At 31.1% G+C, this 22,574-nt stretch overlaps 1 protein-coding gene and 1 long non-coding RNA gene across 2 annotated transcripts in view; both read left to right on the top strand.

The window, feature by feature from the left end:
• LOC124422726 (cysteine-rich motor neuron 1 protein-like) overlaps positions 1-22,574 on the top strand; it is a 314,191-nt gene that overhangs the window by 125,668 nt on the left and 165,949 nt on the right. The gene's annotated exons all lie outside the window — the stretch shown is intronic.
• Positions 1-22,574, top strand: part of LOC124422727 — a 69,725-nt gene that overhangs the window by 36,479 nt on the left and 10,672 nt on the right. Inside the window, exon 2 of the long non-coding RNA XR_006941912.1 lies at positions 704-1,582. This is a non-coding gene — a long non-coding RNA (uncharacterized LOC124422727). The remainder of the gene's footprint in view (positions 1-703; positions 1,583-22,574) is intronic.

Raw genomic sequence — 22,574 nt, 5'->3', positions numbered from 1 at the left:
ACGATCTTTCTTTTCTTTCTTTTTTTTTGTTCTTTTTCTTCCTTTTTCTTTTTTACACTCAAAAGTATTCAGGTATAAGAAAAAGAATAGAAAATAATTATAAAATGGATCGAACTTTTTTAAATTTAGATCTAATGATTGAAGAATGTTGTTTAATTAAAACGTTTAAATAACAAAGTATCGATTTAATATTGCATAATAATCGATATTATGCAACAATTATTTCTATAAATAGACAATCATTTGATACACACGTGCATAGACAAACATAGTATAAAAGAGTGTAAAATCGTTTGTTATTTTAAATGACGTTCCTCATTCCTACGACGATTCACATGACCGATTTTAATTATAACGTAATATCAGACATATGTAATGTACACATATACATACGTCATCATCGTTCGAGAGGATTGTCCAATAGCATTGAATTAACAATGAAATCATTTATATATATCCCGTAATTTTATTATGACAAAGAGTCATTTTCAATGTCATCTATTCGGTGACATTGAAAAAGAGAAGTTGCTAGGTGGTCTAGAACGGATATAAACAAAACAGGTCGCCTGATCGACCGATCAACTCTTTCACCAGCTCTCGTAACTAGTATAATAATATAATCCACTACCGGCGATATCGACGCCTACGTAGAAACTAACATAGAGTATTTATTTATCAGACGGTATTTCCCCAACTTTGTTAGGTAATAACAACATCGGATACAAAGTGAATAAGAAGGAAAACAGAAAAGAAAAGAAAAGAGGAAAGAGAAAAGAAGAGAATTCTACATCGAAGAGGAACAATTATCGATGGTCATCCTTCATCTTAATTAGCCCCCAGGAAGATTCTAGTTACTTCTTGCCTCTATTTTCTATCTCTATATCTATCTATTCATCTATCTGTCCATCTATCTATGTATCTATCTTGTCTATCCATCTATCTATATACACACACACATATATATATATATATATATATATATATATCTTTCTTCCTTCCTTATGAAAGAAAAATCTGATCAACGCTGTTGAAAGATCTCTAAAGAAGACGTTATTGCAAAGAGAAGAGAGAATATATCGAGGTGTGCATTTAACGATCGAAAAAGGAGGAAGACTCGGAGATCGTAAAGTAACGCTCTCTCTCTCGCTATACAGAGAGAGAGAGAGAGAGAGAGAGAGAGAGAGAGAGAGAGAGAAAGTAAAAGAAAAAGAAGACGACGGTGGTCTCTAAAGCAAACGCGTCGAACGAAGTTATTAACAACCACGTGTGTGGCGTCGGTGTGAAAGAGCGTTAATTAACACCGTCGTCATATGGAAGCATAATGGCGGTCCGCTGAAAGACGGTCTCAGGAAAGAAAGAAAAGGAGAAAGAAAATAAAGAGATAAAAGAAGAAACATATAAGAAAGCATTGGGCAAGGAAGAAGATTATGAGGCGCCCGTAGGAAAGGACCATTTCTACCTTTACTTTCTACTGTTTTTCGTCGTAGAAATATGTCGAAAGGAGGAAAGAAAGCAACGTCGTTATTCAACATGAGAGCTACTCGAGCAGCCTCAGCGTTTCTCCTATTCTACTCTGCAATCGGTAAGTCCATTTTAATTCCTTATCGTTCAACGATCTCTTAATTACCATCTCTATCTATCTCTATCTTTCTCTCTCTCTCTCTCTCTCTCTTTCTCTCTTATTCTTTTTCTAATCTAATTGGACAACACCAGGAAGTACTTTGACTTATACGTTACGTCGTATTAGACGTCTAACAAGAACCTAAGAAAAATAATTAGACAACGTTAAGAGACTCTTAAGCATCCTGGTTAACAAGCTTTTTTGTATCTGTATATATACTTGAATATATGTACATACGTACATCCATACACACACACACACACACACACACACACACATATATATATATATGCATAGATATAAGCATTGTTTTGACTGCATTACGAGCTATCTCTCTCTCTCTCTTTCTCTCGTATTCTTATTATATTAACGCAACATCAATAGCAGGCTCGTTTCACCATACTATTCTTATTATTTTGGGTTCTTGCGGTCAGCCGTCTGAACAATTTTGCGGTCTTAATTCTCTGTCCTATTATTTTATTTAGCGATTTTCTTCGTCTTTGTTTCTTCTTTTTTTTTCTTTTTTTTTTGATACTTAAAAAAGTGCAATCTTGTTCAATTTAATTGGTTTCAACAATATAAGTTGATAACCGAGACGGATTGGCTTAACTTTTTGTCCACAACTTTTTCTCACGATTACGTCATATGTAATTTTTTTTTCGTTTACGTATGTTAAAGGAAGAAAGAGAGAGAGAGAGAGAGAGAGAGAGAGAGAGAGAGAGAGAGAAGAAAGAAAATTCAATTCAAACGAAACTTACGTAAAGAACGTATGTACATACTTAAGTACTTACGTTTTAATCTTAGAAGCCAAAATGAATTAAAAAAAAAAAAAAAAAAAAAAAAGAAAGAAAGAAAGAAAAAAAGAAAAAGAAAAAAGGAGACAACAATTATTATAGGAAATTCTTCGTAATCCTACGTTGTGAGATATGTACTGATAGAACTTGACATGCTATACTCTTTCAGTAAGAAGGAGTTTTGTTAACAAATATAACAAATAAAACACTATTATAACTAAAATCCTAAAGCTAAAATACAAAGTGTCTCTCGCATAAATTCTGTTCGAACTAAGAACTTAACTCTTTAAACGGACTACTTCTCCAGACTTAACTCTTAATACTTTACTTGGTCGTGACGCGGCTGGTTAACTCAGAACCTTTAGTCGATACCCACCCGTTCACGCGTTGCTCTTTACTCGGATGCCTCTTTACGTGAATCTATTCATAATTCACCACATTAAACTCAGGACTTAACTCTTTGCTTTGAAGTCACAATTCATTGGTTTCCATTCAGAGGACTCAACTCAATTCTGATGTGACTCTGGCTCGTATACTCAAGACTCGTTACTCTTCTCTCTAATGCGTTTCACCGTAGGTCTACTTTAAGACTGTCCGATCCTTTGAGTCCTTTTTTCGTTATCTCGTTGTCCTTCTTATCTTTCCTTTCATTCTTTAGTATATACCTTTAGCCTAATTTCGTTGTTTCTACCTTATTACATCGCATCGATGTATTTCCTCAAAGGATAGGCCACACTTTCTTCGATCATGGTTTTTCTTACGCCATTCTTCTTTCGCATACTCTTTCAAGGACAGATACGATATCATACTTTCTTCGATTAATTTCTCCCGATATTTATAGTTATCTACAGTATATCTCTTGTCAAGGTACAAACTATTCTATACAAACTATTTTTTATTCTTTTACGTAATTCCCTTTAAGTCTATTCTTTCGATGCAATGTTATCGTTATTCTTCCGATTGATTGTTTCTTTTCTTTTTTTTTTCAGCGTCGATCAATCTTCCACGGACTTTCTTATTTTATTCCTCGGATCGACTTGTCTCGTACACATGCAAATAATTACTCATACATGCTAATTGTTTAATCACCGGTTGACTTGTCTCCATTGCGCATAGAGACTTTTATTTCATTATTATATTACCGACTGACTTGACACACATAGAGATATGACTAACGTCTGAACCCTTTCTTTCATCTTTTGTCTAATAATCGTTCTGTTTGTTTTATACACAATCGTATTTTTTATACTCTGTTAGAACCAGCGGAATCCCCAATCCCACATTATTAACATTTCAAGATTTATTAAATCTTTATTTCATTAAATCTAATTCCGTTTGACTTTTAATAGTAACCATCTGTTAAATTTAAATAATCGAACTATCTTAAATATCAATGTATACACACACATATATATATATCCATTAAGATCTACATTTTGGATAGACGTTTATTTATTAACGACATATTTACCAAAACACACATACATATATTATATGAACTTTTTACATAAATTACAAATGTCCATCTTGTATTCTTTAGATCACATCGGATATGCTTTTACGAGAGTAGAGGGCGGAAGGGTTAACACGGTTCATAACAGAAAATGCGAAAGTCATTTTCGAAAGTTTACCCATTAGCTAAGCCAGCAAAAGGTATAACGCAAGCTCCTTTTTCGAAGAGAGAATTTTCACACACTTTCTCTCTCTCTCTCTCTCTTTCTCTCTCTCTTTCCAGCGTTTATTTCTTCTTCTAGTCATTTAAAAAATTCATTCTAACGATTGCCCTTCGTTGTGGTAGGATTTGAAAGTTCTTTCAAAAAAGTGAAAAGTTCATATATCGAGGGTTTACCTTTTTAGTTTTATTTCTTCGATAAAGCTTACAAAAGTGTGCGCGCGAGAGAAAAATAGAAAGAGAAAGAAAGAGAGAGAGAGAGAGAGAGAGAGAGAGAGAGAGAAAGAGAAAGAGAAAGAGAGAGAGAGAGAGAATATCTTGGAAGTATCGAAGGTTATCGATAAAAAAGAGTTCCTCTCCTATCAGATTAAAAATAGTAATACTGACTTAACATAACTTTGCAACGGTGTCCCATTCTCTTTTTCTTCTTTTTTTCTCTTTTTTTTTTCTTTTTTAGATTACGTAATAAAATGTTTTTACGTTTCACACCCGTGACGGATTACTCACAGATCAAATAAACTGGGTCGCTACGCGATGGACAGTACAAAACATGTTAGTTGGATAAAAGCGTTTTTCTTGATTTTCATATCAACTCTCTCTCTCTCTCTTTCTCTCTTTCTCTTTCTCTCTCTCTCTCTCTCTCTCTCTCTCTCTCTATCTTTTATTTCTCTTTTCTTACTTTACTTTTTATTGTCTTATTTTTTCTTTTCTTTATTTTAATTTATTTTTGTTATTGTTGTTGTTGTGTATCTTGGAATGTCATCTAATTAATTAATAAAAACTTTGTAGACGTCAAATGATACCGGGTAACGTTTCTATAACACGATTAATTTGTGGTAATAGCGTTATATCGAAGCCACGTTATAAGAAATTACGAATATAAATTATATAAATACTTTCTGTTGAAATATGAAAATCATGATATTAAAAATACTTTAGAAATATAATAAATGTTCGGTATTTCGTTTCATATTAAATTTGACATTCTTATATGAAACATTATTTGCGATCGTGAAATTTTTGAATGATTTAAGAATAATATAGATCGATCAATGTTAACGTTCAAATAGAATGTTATTGAAAATCCGAGAATTTTTTTTTTCTTTTTTTTTTTTTAATAAACTTTATAAGAAAAAAATTTTACAAATTCAACTAATCAAAAAAATCTTCTAATTCTCATCGTAAATGTTTGTAGAAATTTAAATTGTATTCTTTTAATAATAATAATAAATATCTTCATCGCTTGTTATATTTACTTGCAACAAATTTCATATACTGTGCTTATATTAAAACCGATTATTCTTAAAGTATCGTAATATAGGATCGTAATATTTCGTCTTTCTTTTTTCTTTTCTTTTTTCTTTTCTTTCTTTATTTTCTCTCTCTCTTTTTTTACTGCGTTATATCGAAACCGTATTTTTAAAATTAAATTACCGCGTTATAGGAGAATTGTCTGTTATTTTTAATATTTTCTAATAGTAATAGTAATAGTAACAATAATAATAATAATCATAGTGATAGTAATAGGTACATAGTTGATAAAATCGATTTCTTTCTTGTTCGATGCTTTGATAGTTAAACCGTTTATAAGCTTTTCCGTTATAGATAAAAGAAAATACTATGTAGACGATAAAGGATAAAGTTGAAGGACAAATCGATTATTGTATCGAACGTTAATGAAACCTTCGATAAAGCACGATTGATCCTCAAACAATGATCTTAAACGTGATTATTGAAATTGTTTCCTAAGCTGTTACGTGCCATTCGATGCATCGAACATTCCAAACGAGTTCCCTGTTAATTAACTGTACGGAATTATGCGTGAAGCACTCTCTATACTTCGTAAATTCCCTTTAAGCGCATTCTTCGATATGGAGAAAAAGAATATCCGTCGGAGTATAAGAAAAAAAGAAAAAAAAAAAATAAATAAATAAAATAAAAAAAAAAGAACAAATTAAACAACGAATATTATTTCTATTATTATAGATAATTTATTAATTCCTCTTGTCAGTATGTACTTGATAATATAAATCTGTTAAAATAAATGTATATTTTAAGATATGTTTTTCTCCTATAAAAATGATCAAATGCTATCTAATTTTAAGTTATAAAAGAAAAAATTAATTTATTTAACGTAAATAATTAAATATTAAACGTAAGTAACACAGTCGTCCAATGAAAATAATAATAAAATAATTTGTTATTTTTCTTAATCGAAAATACAAGGAAACGTAATAAACAAAATATGGGCAATAATGAATCAAAATTTTCTGTGTATATAATAATCAAATTAAATGAGTTACATTTTATGAATAAGAGCTAAAAATGAGTTCTAAGATTCATATTAATTTTTATTTTGACGTTGAAATCATTGGTAATTAATTATCTCCGAGTTAAAAAAATTTTCATTGTTGATCAATCTAATATTCACAAAATTATAAGTATCTTTGAAAAAAAATAAAGAGAACGTATTTTCAATCGAACGTTTACAATGATTTCATTTTGAGGAAACTTCATAATTGAAAAGGAGAATTATTAATCGATTTAATAATCAAACAAATTTAACATTGAAAATTATTTTTATTATTAATATTATTATCATGATCATCGATCTATAATTGATAGATAACTTAATATTTAAACATTTTTTAATATTTTCAATCGAGAATGAGAATATTTATTAATACATGAACAGATCGTACATTTGGGCGAATTGCTTTTATTATTATCCGTATTATTTTGAATGTTAATTTTTAATATCAATGTTTACGAAATGAAATGTTTTAGAAGAGAGAAAAATTGAGAGAAAGAGAGAGAGAGAGAGAGAGAGAGAGAGAGAGAGAGAGAGAGAGAAAGAGAGAACTAGTATGAGAACAAAAGAGAAAAAGAGAGAGAGGGAGAGAGAAGGAAAGAAAGTGAGAAAGTGAGAACAAGTATGAGAACAGAAGAGGGAGAGAGAGAAAGAGAAAGAATGCATTTTTAGTATTTCCGATTATTTCGATAGGAAGCTTCAAGCGAGAAATCTCAAACTCTCTATGAGTGGACAAACAAAAGGGACGCTTTTCCGTTTATCCTTGTTCAATCGAAAAGAAGAAAGTTTTCTTTGAAAGCAACAGGACAAAACAGCCGATATAATCGAAGATCTGTCGTGAGCAAGCCTCGTCAGAGAGCGCCATTTTTCCAGAAAGTGTCTTTTCCCACGGAAATCCGTAAGAGATTCGAATAGAGGAAACTTCAAACATTTTTCATACTACTTTTTTCTTTCTTCCTTTTTTTTTTTCTTTTCTTTTCTTTTTATTTCATATGAAAGTTCGTTCAATTTCTTGAAACGAACAATTTGTCCTCGATCTCTCTATTCTCTCGTATAACAATATTTTCTGTCGAGTCGAATTAATTATAATGTTTCTTTTTTATTTTTTATTTTTTTCATTTATTTATTTATTTAATTATTTTTTTTATTTCGATATCTTTTCTTTAGAAAGTACGTGATAAATAGAGAGAGAGAGAGAGAGAGAGAGAGAGAGAGAGAGAACGATAGAAAAGATTTGTTTTTAAGTGATACGATAGTTAGATATTTTTTTTTTCTTGTCATAAAGAAGAAAAAGAATCCCACGTTAAAATTCGTTTTAATTTCGATAATAAATTACAATATTTTTGTCGTTGTAAAATCGAATCAAATACGATCGTTCTGTTTGATCGCGCTGAAAGAAAAGTATATATATGTATATATGAATATATATATATATATATACTATATATATATTTCTTTTGAAAATTTTATAATGTATAATATATATATATATATATATATATATATATATATATTTCTTTCGGTCGATGTAATCGGTTCGTCGACCAGAAACGGTAAGAAGGATAATCGGATTTCGCACGGACGACTGGTGGATATAACAAAAGGTTCCTCCAGACCGAGCAAAATTTATATGAGAACAGGTCGTATTTCTCATTACGCAGAAATAAGTAGTATTCCGTTAATACTACGGACTCTTGCATTTCCTTTGTCTTTATAACTTCCCCATCATTTACTCCCGTCCCCCCTCACCCCCTCCCCATCCCCATTCATCCATCCTCTTCCTCCATCTCTTTCCACTTACCACCCATCCGCTTGCCTGCGCAACCTCTACCCCCCGCCACCCCCAACCCTTTCCCCCACGCGCGAGCTCTGGTTTCCGAGGGTTGGTTCTCATCTTTTGACAAGGCATTTGTCCTCGAATATTCTCTTCGTACCTGAAAAAAAAACCCCCCCAAGAAAAGCTGCGCTCTGCAAAGAACAGAAATAGAAAGAAAGAGAAAGAAAGAGATAGAGATAACGAATGAAGTCTGTAGTCTTTACGATGACTTATAACAGAGCCGATAAGTCCGTCATATCGGATTTCGCCGTGCTCTGTAAAAGTATAGAAGAAGGTTTACGATGTGAAACGCGAGAAACCAAGAGAGGTAGTAAGAAAGAGAAAGAGAGAGAGTGAGAGAGAGACAGTGAGAGTGTGTGTGTGTGAGAGAGAGAGAGAGAGAGAAAGAAAAGGAAGTAAAGATTCCTGCCAACGAAATGCAAACTCGCGACTTGTTCATGACTTCTCAGAATTTCTCCTTCTACCTTCTTTAACCGTTATCTTCTAACTTCTGTCTCGTTTCTTTCTCATCATTAATTATTTTCTTTTTTTGATAAGAAAAAGAAAGAGAAAGAGAGAGAAATAGAGAGAGAGAGAGAGAGAGAGAGAGAGAGAGAGAGAGAGAGTAAATATGGTAGCTATATCTTCTTATGTATTTCTTATCTCGTATCGATCTTCTCGATGAAACATTATTAGAATTATAATTGAAAGAAAATATAAATGATTTTAATTTAATTTCTTAATTCGTATAAATATTAGATTATAGTGAAATGAATAATTAATAAGAAATTATAATTTTTTTTTATAGAAATTATGAGAAAAGTGAAAAAATAAAGGAAGAAAGATAGGAATGAAAAAATTATCTGATATAAATCTTATAATATAACTATTGTTACGATAAATAAATAAATAAATATATATATATATATATGTGTTTAACTTTACTAATGTAAATTGGTACATCACACGCTTACATGATATATTAATGTAGTTTAATTAGTACACATAAATATTATAATTGTATATTACTAACTTATTTGTGTATGTATTTATGTATGTTAAAATTGAAAATTTTATTTATTCCCACAGGAATAAACAACGTGTACGTCAAAATGACATATTATTATATATTTGTATTATAATTATTTTCCTTGTTTATTTCTCGATTCAGTTTCAACAATTTGATTTCGTATATAAATATATATATATATATATATATATATATATATATATATATATATATATATATATATTGTATATTTTGAAAGTAATATTTTTCAAATGAAATTCAATCATATCTGATTGTTATTCTTGACTGAATATAAAAAGTGTTACATAAATGGTGACTTAAGAATTCTTAGAAAAAAAAAAAAGAAATATGAAAACACACTAATTATCTACTATCGTATCAATGGTTATCTCATACAGTGCGAAAAATTAAAATTAAAAAGAAGGAAACAAAAAAAAAAGAAAAAGAAGAAAAAAAAATGGAATTTTTAAAGAAAGAAAAACAATCAACAGAGATTACGTTGTTTCGGATGTTTTTTTTTCTTTTTGAGATAATTAGATTAAAACGGGATTGGGACAAGAGAGTCGACGATGGAATAAAAGACTCTTTTTTTGTTGTTGTCCTTGCATCTCTTTGTTGCTATAGACGATAGAAATTCACTTTGCATTTGAAGCGAGATAGAAACATTGGTCGATAATAATACGAGTTGTTGTACGTGTCGTCGTCTCTTTGTATTAATGTTACGAGGCCTACTACGTCTATCCATCGTCATCGTCTTATTCAATTCAACCGGTAATATTACATGTGTACGAGTGTTCGTTGGATTATCGTTTCTTCAGTTACTAAGATGACTTGATACATATTCCTGCCTATTGTTTGTTAAAATAGAAATGCACAGAGAATGCACATTTGTTTTCGCAGAACAAGCCAGAACAAGACGGACATTCTAACTCGAGTCAATTTTGTTCAATGTTACGATTGATCATCTGTTTTTCTCAACTTCACCGTGTACTAGTCAATTCTAGTTGTTAGTTCGAAAGGGAGAGAGAGAGAGAGAGAGAAAAGGACACGCGATATGTTCAACCTCTTATAATAGACATTCACGTCCATCTATCTATTTTATTTCATTGTTTTGTCACAAAATAGATCTTCGGCATATATTCGCGAAAATGATAATAATTTTATACACGTATATAATATGTAATGTAACAATAGTTATAAGATTTGCATTAGATAATTTTTCTTATTTTTTTTTTGTTCTTTTTTATTTTTAGACACGATAAAAAATTACGTCTTATTGTTTTCTTTGGGCGACAAAAAAAAAGAAGATGAAAAAGAAAAGAAAGAGAAAGAGAGAGAGAGAGAAAGAGAGAGAGAGAAATTGATAATTTCGATTAATTAATGATTTTCGATAATAAATTTTGTTCTCCTTTTGTCATTATAAATTTAATAGTTGTTTCATTTAACATTGTATAAAATGAAAGAGACAAGAATATAATTTCTTTGATCGAATCATATAAATTTTCGTCTCGAATAAATTTCTCTTTCACGTTAACATATTGTAACGATTACTATTCGGTTGTAACAATCAACGTAAATGTACATATATAAACGTAATGAATATAGAATTAGATAGATCAATTTCTCAAATACAATATAATCTAAATCGGCATTGTATTCTCGCGAGAAATTTATTCCGCTTACGAAACGATCGTAGAAACGATCGATGAAAGTGTGGTAGGGATACGTCAAGGGAATCGCAAATGAGAAAAGAAAACGAGGAGACGAAGAAAAAGAGAGAAGGAAAAAGAAAGAAAACGACGATGACGACGACGACGACGACGACGACGACGACGACGACTAGAACGACAACGACGACGGAAGCTCGTTTATATCCTTATCGCGTTACGTAAAAAAAAAAAAGAAAAAAAAAAAAAAAAAAAAAAAAAAAAACAAGAAAAAAATAAATAAAAAATAATCGGACGAATGGACGTACGGACGGACATACTAAAGATAACTTAAGTACTTACGTACGATGAGAAAATTGAAAGAAAATTCGATAGGTTTTTATGACTTATACGTTTAGGCACTCTATAATTCATTTCCTTAAATGAAACCGAAACTTTCTGAAGTATTATAAGAGCCAAAGATAGAGAAGAGGGTCGTGAATCAATTTAAAATGAAAATAAAAAGATCTTATATACGTGGTAGGTAGGCTGTAGGAGGAAATGGTTGGTCGAGGGAGGTGGGGTAGGGGATGGATTGGGAGTTGCTGGCGTGTCGTGGGACGTAGCTTGGAAAAGATGAAAAATGTGCCCAACGAGAAACGAGGTGCCTTAGGCTACGTGAGAAGTGGATTTCGTTCGAAACGCGAAACTTTTTCAAGAAGGTCATAGAGAAAGATTGAAAGAGAGAAGGAGAGAGGGAGGGAGGGGGGAAGGAAAAGAGAGAGAGAAAGAGAGAGAGAGATAGATGGGCAGACAGAGAGAGAGAAAAGTAGGAGAGAAAAAAGGAGTGATCATATATAGAGGGTGAGAAAGAGAGAGAGAGAGATAGAGATAGAGATAGAGAGAGAGAGAAAGATACACGACTACTCACGAGAAAATCGTGTAAAATCGTGGAAAAGTTCGATTGGACTTTCCGCGAAAGTATTTTATCGTTTCCTGTAATTCTCGAGCACGCGAGAAGCTGTTGGCATACTTGGACTGTTACCAGTGTGACGCTGGACTTTTCTCGTCACAAACCTAAGAAACTTTTCATCCTTATTTCGCCTGGTACCACTCGCCAGCTAACGATCTCGCCAAATTTATCTCGGAATCTCACGGTCGAGTAGAAGAGAGACGACAATGAAAACTGGTGCTCTCCTCGTTAGCGTTCCAAGATTTATTCCCATCGAACTGAGAAAAAGATAAGAGAAAGAATTTAAAAAAAAAAAAAAAAAACAGGAAAAAGAAATAAAATAAAATAAAAGGAAGAAAAAAAAAAGACAAAGAATTAAAAAAGAAATAAAAAGAATCAAAACGAGTCGTATGAAAATTTATTAAGTGATAACAAAACTAATAAATAGATAAAGAAGAGAAATTGATCAATACAGAAAGATAACGTAAACGAATAAATGATAAACATTAGAGAGAGAGAGAGAGAGAGAGAGAGAGAGAGAGAGAGAGAAAGAGAGACAGAGATAACGTGTGATACAGAAATATGCGATATTATAGTTATTATAATATCGCATATTTCTCATGTAAGCGAAATGATTTTAACGTGGTTGAGAGAGCGTATTAGTTCGAAATTTTATCAGTATGCAAAAGGCAAAAGAATAGGATCGTTTATCCTCTAAAGAAATCACGTCAAGTTTTCTTCCTGGACTACGAGAAAGCAAGCGTATGAGCGTTAATTGAAGTTTCTCTGTATTTGGTCACCGTTTTACTGTTTGTTCTCTCTCTCTCTCTCTCTCTCTCTCTCTCTCTCTCTCTCTTCCTCCTTTCTCTCTTTCTTTCTTTCAACGTTCGTGAGAGTCATAAATAAGAAAGCTGTTGTGGCTCTGATGTTGCCTCGAATCGGCCTCGAGACGAACGGTATTGTTGACTCAATCAACGTCACATTTTAAAGGCAGCACTCGAAACGAGCAATTACTTCTCGCCAGTCTTGTTAATGGGCATCATGTATTGTCTATTTCATTAATCGAGTATGTGATCGAACTCTTGAGAATCTTATATAATTGATTATTATTATTATTATTATTATTATTATTATTATTATTATTATTATTATTATTATTATTATTATTATTGTTTCTCTTTTGGATTTCTTTTTGTCCTTTTTTTCTTTTTTTCTTTTTTGGCGCTCAGATATTTTCACGATCTGGCTTAAACGAATAGTTCATACTACGCCAAGTTCATACTATAATAGTGCGACTATTGTAAGAATTCTCAAGACTATTCTTGCTGTGTTTAATTCTAAACACATTAAGAATACTCTTGCCGTGTTTAATTCTAAACACAATAAGAATAATACTACTGTGTTTAACTTCGTTTTGGAGCCTGTGCCTGAACGTACTTGTGTTTTTCCTAATGTTTTTAGATAATCGAGTTTAGTTTTTTTTTTTTTCTTTTCGTTGCCATTTATTTCTATTGCCAATGACGTATACTTTTTGGTCTTTTCTTGATCCTTTTTTGTGACGTTTGTATCATTCGGTATTTCTATTCTTCGTCTCCTTTTTCTTCTTCTTCTTCTTTTTATTATTATTATTATTGTTGCTTTTGTTGATGTTATTTATATTTAAGGAGCATAAAAAATGAGAGGAATTTAGATACAAGTTCGAGTATTTCGAGTAAGAGAAACGTTGGAATATTTTGGTTTGTTTTCTTTTTTTCTTTTTTTTTTCTTTCTTTTTGTCTTTTTCATATTGAGATATTTTCGATTGTAGCATAAAGTAATTACTAAGAATAAGAAGTAAGAAAAAAGCATGAGTCATTATGCTGTTCTCGAGCAAGCAAGAAAACTTTTTTACAATTTGCATGATACCATGAGGAGAAAGTTTTACTTGGTCTGAGATTAAGAGGATGATTCAACTGTTTAAAAGTAACTTTTTTACGCTTTATAAAAAACATACATCTCGCAATTTTTAATCGTCGGTAAAAAATGAAAAAAAAAGAAAAAAAAAAGAAAAAAATAAAGAACACTTGTACAAACGTGAAGTAAAAATATATTTTATTTTTTCGTTCTTCGCATGGGCCGTTCTTAAAGATGATCCTGAAGAATTTTTTCTGTTTCCTTTTTTTTCTTCTTCTTTTTTTTTTTTTTTTTTTTTGATTACCATATGTTTATCTCCTTCGAACACACTGAGAAATAGCAAAGCAATTTTTTTTTCTTTTTTAACGTTCCGATTTAAACATGTATTCCACAATCAACATAATCAACATAATCATTTTTTTTTCTTTTACGTACTTTCTTATTTCTTTTTCTTTTTTTTTAACCATTATATTTCTTTCGTTACTCATGAAAGAGAGACATGTCAGATCTGATATTTGTCGAGGATAAAAAAAAGAAACAAAGAAAAAAAAAGAAAGAATAAAAAAAGAAGAAGAAGAAGAACCAAAAATCATTTAATGAGAGTGCCTGTTTGAATTCTTTTTCCTCTCTCTCTCTCTCTCTCTCTCTTTCTCACTCTTTCTTTTTTTCTATCTCTCTCTCTCTTTCTCTTTCTCACTCTTTCTTTTTTTCTATCTCTCTCTCTCTCTCTCTCTCTCTCTCTCTCTCTCTTTTTCTCTCTCTCTTTCTCTTTCTACTTGTGTCAGTAAGAATAAATACGCGATCCCTATCGAGTCGTCTCGTTCGTTAAAGATAACCGCGTCTCTTAGTAAAAGGAGTATATAACGAATTTACATAGCCTTTTCTAACCTTTAAGAGGTTTACCACTGAGGTAAGCTTACGTACCTGTCGTTTAATTTATTCTTTGCGGCGGAACACACAAGTGCGCGCTTACATAACGTCGAGTTCAAGTACACTCTGACGTGCATTTAAATGGTCATATCTTCTCGTCATTCCCAGTTTCGCCGAGCGGCCGAAGCGGCCGAGCAGAGGCTACGTCGATCTTTACTCCGGTAGGTCGTGAATCGAATGAATAAACAGGCATTTTATGAAAGTCAAATGGGCGCCATATTATTATTACCGATACTCGATTTGTAACTGTAAAAAGAGATATGCTGAATTTTTTTCTTTCGTTTCCTTCTTTCCTTCCTTTTTCTTCTTCTTTCCCCCCTCTTTTTTTTCTTTTCCGTTTTACTTTTGTTTCATTTAATATCCCATCCCTAATCATCCCCTTTCCCTGTCTAAAATATAATAGAATTTTCTTGTCATTCGACAATCACAACGAAATTTCATGAAATTTCACGATGACGATACAAGAAAAATCAGATATAATGATGATAAACTTTAAATACGAGTGAATTTATTTATTTGATTAGAACGAAGAATTTTTATTTTTCGCAAATGGATAAAAGGAGTGCCAAAATCCTCGAAATCAAGTGGATTCTCGCTTAAACTTGGAGAAAAGGTCAACGGTTCTCTTAATTACTTCGTTGAGAGATGTAACAGTACCTCATTAGCGAGTCAAGTGTAAACGTCGGGAAATGTACTTACTAATTAGTACGTGAACAGTAGACAGAGTAGACTCTGGTTCCTTGATTTCTACATGTCATTTCTATGAAATATGTATTATACCAATTATAGTAGTAATATATTAATCGATATTAACATTATATATTAATGATAAGCCATTTTAAATAATATCATAAGATAAAAATTTTAAATATCACAGACATCTTATCAATATTATCATATATTAATGACAAAATCATTAAAGTGAGAATTATCTATTGTGTTCGTAAACACGTAGAAGAAAGAAAGAGAGAGAGAGAGAGAGAGAGAGAGAGAGAGAAAGAGAGAGAGAGAGGGAGATTGAGAGAGAAAAGAAAGAAGTTAGGTCGTTATTAGAAAAAAAGATGGGATAAAAAAAAACTTTGGGAAATGAAGAAATAGGAAAAGAATGAGAAGGGATGGGAAGGGATGGGAAGGGAAGGAAAGGGAAGATTTCGGTTGATAAAGTATTATCTAAGTCCTAAGTACTGTTACGAGGACGAGCTTCCTTGGCGAATTTTCTGACACGGCAGTCAAGTAAGCGAGCAGTCAGTTAGTCGCAGTCGGCATCCATTCTCTCTCTCTCTCTCTCATTCGTTCGTTCTCTCCCATCCGTGAAAACGGATGCATCTCCGACGTCGCCTGATTGCATTTAATGCACGTTTAAATATCCGTCAGCAGACAAGGCCATTAAATCTGACCCGCTTGTTAGCGGGATGCTGCGACTGCAACGTACCATCCGTCCTACTCTCTGTCTCTGTCTCTGTCTCTCTGTCTCTGTCTCTCTCTCTCTCTCTCTCTCTCTCTCTCTCTCTCTCCTTCTTCTTTCTCTGAATGTTCGCATCTCTATATCTCTATCTGTCTCCGTTTTCGCTCGGTACCACGGTAGCGCCACTTTTACATCCAATGAAAATCGCGTTCCGCGCCTTTTACGAGCGTGGAAACATAAAGGATGGAACTAATGTTTGTCGACTACGACAACTATGGCGACATAGAAGAAACTATATAGTTTTCAGGCGTAACCGATTCAGAAAGTATTTTTATCTTTTTTTATTTTTTTTCGCGGAAACGCTCGGACGAGGAATTTTTATTAAAAGTTTTCTTCCTTTTATTTGTTTATTTATTTATTTATTTATTTATTTTTTATTTGTTTATTTATTTAGTCGCAGAAAATAATCGATCTTCTCCTTTTTTTTTTTTTTAACGTATCGTGTAATAACGTAACGTTTAAATAATTAGCATAATTAATGTTACGTTTACCAATTAGTATAATTAACGTAACGTTTAATAGTTAGCATGATCTCATATTTTTCCACGACGTAGAAGAGACATACAATGAAATGACTTTATCTTCTTTTTCTTCTTTTTGTTTTTTTTTTTAATCATTCTTAAGCAGTCGAATGGATTCACTTATTCGTTCACTTTATTTACCGTTTTAATTTCGTATTTTTCCTTTCTTCCTTCTTCTTTTTTCTTTTCTTGTTCTTTTTTCCTCTTTTTTGTTGGTCATATATCACGTAAAATTGCAATCGAATGTTTATTTACGTTATTAATGTGAAACCTTTGAGTTAATATCGAATTTAGTAATGAGTTTGGAAGCAAATGTATATAAAAAAAAAGAAAGAAAAAAAAAAGAAAAGGAATAAAAAATACGGTCATCTCGTTGGCCATCGAACTAGGTCGAAACGTTGGCAATGCCAGAAACAGTTTTCTTGCGTGACGTATCCTCTTTTTCCACGATATACTTCGATCGGCTTCACAGTCTCTCCAACCGTTACGGATTTCGTCGAATTTCCTCTCGAAATAACGATAACAAGCTCGAGCGATTTCTCGGTCGCGTTCCATTTCTATTGAGAAATTCTTATCAAAAGAATGTAGTATATGAATTTTTTTTTTGTATGGTAAAATTTTGTTTTCATAACTTTTTCTTTACTGTATTCTTTTTCTTTTTTTCTTTCTTCTTTTTTTTTTTTTATTACGAATCAAATTAACGGAACGCTTTCATGTATAATTTTTATCAAAATCAAAATGTATAAAATTACATCCAATAAATATGCAAAATTCTGAATAGTTATATACGTATATATATATATATATATATATATATATAAAATAAATGTTTCTTGTATTATTCATATTTTTAATGCATTGAAAAAGAAAAAAAATGATTAATGTATAGATATTTCTATGAATTTATTTATTTTCTTTTTTTCCTTCATTCGAGTTCGTTCATTCCACAATGAGTAAAGGAAACTTTGAAAATATATGTAAAATTACAGTCGATCAATATGCAAAATTCTGAATAGTTACATGTATAACTATTTTTGTATTATCCATATTTTTGATGTATTGAAAATAAAGAACATTATTAATCTATAGATACTTCTATAAATCTTTATATATATATATCAACACATACACACACACATATATACACACACGATAAACGATTGTTGTATTATTCATATTTTTGATGTATTAAAAATAAAAAATATTATTAGTCTGTGAATATTTTTATAAATCTTTTATTTATATATATATATATATATATATATATATATATATATATATATATACATACATACATATATACATACATACATATATATATATATATATATATATATATATACATATATATATATATATATTTCCACTTTCATCCAAGCTCGTTCACTTGACGATGGAACGCAAACTTTGAAAATAAAGTTGCATGAGCGTACGCATATAGGAGATAAGAGAATCGTGACATTGGTTTTATTGCGGACAGTAGGGGAAGATAAAAGAGACCCAGAAGGAAATGTGAAAAGTTTCGTGACGTAAGCCATGGCAATGCTTCACCGGATGGGAACTTCTATAAGCGAGAGAAAGAATCTTCTTATGAGTATGAAGCGACACGTAGATACGCATTTATGAGCTGCCATTACTCAGGTATTTCTTTCTTAATTTTTTTTTTCTTTTTTTATTTTCCTTCTTTCTTTCTTTTTTTTTCCTTTTCCCCTTCTCTCCTTTTTTCCTCCCCGTTCTTCCTTCTTTCCACGTTAGAAATTCTTCGGAATATGAATACGAATGACGTCAGAAATAGCAACAATTTTTTACCGCGAAAAATCTTTCCTTTTTTTCATTTCATTCATTTCCATTGATTCAATTCATTTTTATTCATTTCCTTTCATTCATTTCCCTTTCATTCAATTCGTTTTAATCATTTCATTTTAATCACAATACTTTCATTGATTTTATTCTATTCATTGATTCAATCGTTTCATCTTAATAATAAAAAGATTCTTTTTTTTATAGATTTCATTTCATTTCATTTCATTTTATTGAATTGATTTATTTTATTTCGTTTTGGTATTATCTCATTTCTCGTTTCGATCCTTTCCTCGAGATTTATGAAAACATTTAATTGTTCGATTTTTTCAGTACTCTTTTCCTTTCTTATTTTTGTATAATCGAAAACATTCATTACTCATAATACGATTCCATCGAAAATCTTTCTCCAAGGGAATTATACGTATAATTATAGGAATAGTTATACGAATTCTGGGTTTAAAAGGTGAAACTGTAAATTCTTATATTTATCGTTTCGATCGAAACATGCTGAATAGAAGAACGAGAGGGAGCTCCTCAAAATATATTTTCAACTAGTGGACAACGAGTGGTAATAATTTGAGAAACTAGATCGTTCAGACCGCATTCGTTTGCGACAAACATCAGGCATGGCATCTAAGATTATTCCGATTTGTCCCACTTTAATCTTGAGCCAGTTTTCACACATATACATACACACACACACTTTTTTCTTTCTCCTTTGGCATGAAAAGCCGAGGTTAAACGAAGTGTAGAAGTCACAAGTTGGTATAATTGCACTTGAAACTTTCGTCTTTTTTTAACAGTACGAACTTCTCCATTTTTATTCTCTCTCTCTCTCTCTCTCTCTCTCTCACACACATTTCACTTTTTCAACATTTTTTTAAATGTAAAAGTCGTTTCACTTTTAAATTTATGAGATTCTCGAAAAGCAATGGTTTTGGATCTCGAAGCTGCACAATTTCAAGTTTTAAACCGATGACAACGGAGTCACTCGTAAACGAGGAGAAAACTACGTGGAAATAATAAAATAGTAACGTTAAGAATTAGAGAGAGAGAGAGAGAGAGAGAGAGAGAGAGAGAGAAAGAGTATATAAATCTTTCGTTCGACGTTAAGCTCTGTTTTTTCTACGTTCTGCTTTTATTTCATTTGATGGAACGATAAATTTAGAGAAATTTTCAGAAATCTCGTAAACACGCACTGAGACACATTTTTAATGCACTTATCGTTTATTTCGTAAACGCTTTGTTCGTTCTGAAAATACATACGCCTGTATGTATGTATGTATGTATGTATAAATATATGTACCTATGTATGTACGTACGTATGTACGTATGTTCGGGCGGATGGAAAGCTTTTACGTGTTTTTTTTTTTTCACTTTTGTCAACGTTACAATACGTCATGGTAGAGTTTGATGTATGTATGCGTGTTCTTTGAAAAAAATAAATAGAAAAAAATAATATTTAAAAAAAAAAGAAAAGAAAGAGAAGGAGAAAATAAAAATAGATCCTTCTCGAATTGATTAACCAAGCTGAATATTATTTTTACGATCGATCATATATATATATATATAAATATATATATATACATGATATATATAAATATAAATATATATATAAATGATAAATAAAACTTCGTATAAGATAACTTATAAATTGATAGAAAAAAAAAGAAAAAAATTAACGAAAAACAAAATACGTTTTCGATCTTCCTTACTCAAGGTGCAATTTTTTTTCCCCTTTTTTTCAAGTTAGAAATTATTTTTACTAAGATCAATATCATCAACGAGCTTACGTAAAATAATAAAATAAAATAATACACTCACTTAAATCTTTTTCATTTACCGAGGAGCAATTCCTTTTCTTTTTTTTCCTTTCTCTATTTTTCTCTTTTTACTTTTGTCTTTTTTTCATTTTTTCAAATCAAAAATTAACTTTACGATTGATCGTCAATGTCTTTTTTTTCCTTCCTCGTTTTTTTTACGTTCGAGTAAAAAAAAAAAAAAATGAACAGATGAAAAAAAGTAAGTCACAATCATTTTCTTGCTTCGATAAAAAAATTTTTGTTTCTCTTTTTTTTTTTATCGAGAGTTAAATATACGTTCTTTAATGGTCAACTAATAATCATTAAAGGAGACAGAAAAGTTCGTTCGAATATGGCTCCTCTCGTTTGTCAAGATGTGGTAAAGTAAAATTTTCTATTACGTATGTCACTAGGGATCGATTCTAATTCCAGGAGAAATCGTATCCTCCGTTGTATTCTCCTTTTCTCGTTCCTCCATTTACCTTTCGATAATGGAAGCGAAAGTGAAATACCGCTGGTCGCGGGACTGTTTAAGGATTCTCGGCATGTACGATCATCGTGATTTGTCGATCGGCTGCCTTCTGGGAATGCCCGGAACCACCACCGACACACTCATGGAAACGCGTCGTTGTATCTTGCCAAACGTGGAATTCGAAGAATCGAATGTTAAATTCATTCACAGCGTCGACACCTCGTCGTTTGCCTAATTAAAAATAATTAATTGTTCGACGTTAATGTTATGCGACTACTTCAATCAACACGTACATTTCTTCTTCATTTAACATTCTCTATCGTCTTAAAATACGATACGATATTATTTTCTTTATTTGACTAATGATTTAGATCATTATCGTCCTTGATATCGATTGAAAATATTTTTATTATCCTTTTTAAAATCATTCATAAAATAAATCTTTAATAATCTTATCTAATAGCTTTTACAAAATAATTTCATTATATGAATGAATTAATTATTATTTAATTATTATCACGATTTTATTTAACAAAAGTTAATTTCGTTATTAATAATTTTGGATACTCTCGAGATTGTTTACGAAAACAAAGCTTCTTCGCGATTTTCGTAAGAGAAATTTGTTTTCTTTCGCGCAACAATATAATTCATGATTCTTAACAACCATTTTTTTTCTCTCTCTCTCTCTCTCTTTCTTTTTTCGAAAAATATATAAGGTTTCTATAGTTGATACTTCGTTCTTTATTGGTTCTTGTTAATTGATTTAATTCTAAATTGAAATCGATCAAATTATTACGAAAATCTCGATGTAACGTAGGAATGAATTAACAGACATAGAACTTTTGATAATTCGAAGCAAATAATATTTTCTGATGAAAAAGAAAGAAAAAAAGATTATCATTATTTGAGCTTTTTAAAATGCATTCATTATTATATTCTTTAAAAATATAGTGTTTTTGAAACTTGAAATTAATGAAAAATTGAAATAATTCAAAAAAAGGAGAGAACGCTATTGAACAACCTTATTTCTCTCTCTCTCTCTCTCTCTCTCTCTCTCTCTTTTTCTTTCTTTTTCTCTTTCTCTTGTTCAGTTTTAAATTTAATTAGTGAATATAAAATTTTAATGAGGATTACAACAGGGATATAATTTCGGCTACGAATATAGTAAAATTAGTTCAACTCTTTTGGTTTTACTAACTCTGAAATTTCATCTTCGCGTTTTCTTCTATGACGAAACGCGAGATAAAGAAAGGAATAAATTTTCTTTTTGAAATTATACTTTGTATGTATGTAAGTACTGTACAAAAAATTTTACGAAAAATGTATTTTCCGGCTAAGAATGAGATAACACAAGATTAGAATTAAAATAAGATAAAGAATTTTCTTTAAATATTCTTTCATTTTCCTTAATTATATGTACATCTATTTATCGCAATTAATACAGTCGAATAAAGAGAGTGCTTAAATGGGGAAAAAAATATAGCTTTTACGTTCTCTCAGATGTTGTTAGAACATTTTATTGTCGTCGAACACGAAGTGGAACGTGAAACTTTTTAATTGACGATGCCGCTAGAAAATCACTGCGAACGAGGCATCCATTTTGTTGTTATTTCGTTGAAATAACAGCTTCGTATGTATGTAGTATATATATATATATATATATATATATGTGTGTAGTACATATGTGTGTGTATTGCGCAACGTAACGCGATCGGAAAATTGGAAAAATAATTTGAAGTTCGCTTTGTTCGCCCATTGGACAGCGCGTAAAACATTTTGACAGATCGATTATAAGAATCGTTCTGCACGCCGAGTCTCGCGAAGCGTTACGGGTTCGCTTTTTTAA

This window comes from Vespa crabro, chromosome 3 (assembly GCF_910589235.1).
Source record: "Vespa crabro chromosome 3, iyVesCrab1.2, whole genome shotgun sequence".
Taxonomy (NCBI): Eukaryota; Metazoa; Arthropoda; class Insecta; order Hymenoptera; family Vespidae; genus Vespa; species Vespa crabro.
Note: the sequence above shows the minus strand (reverse complement) of the source record. Positions and strands in the feature narration are given on the sequence as shown.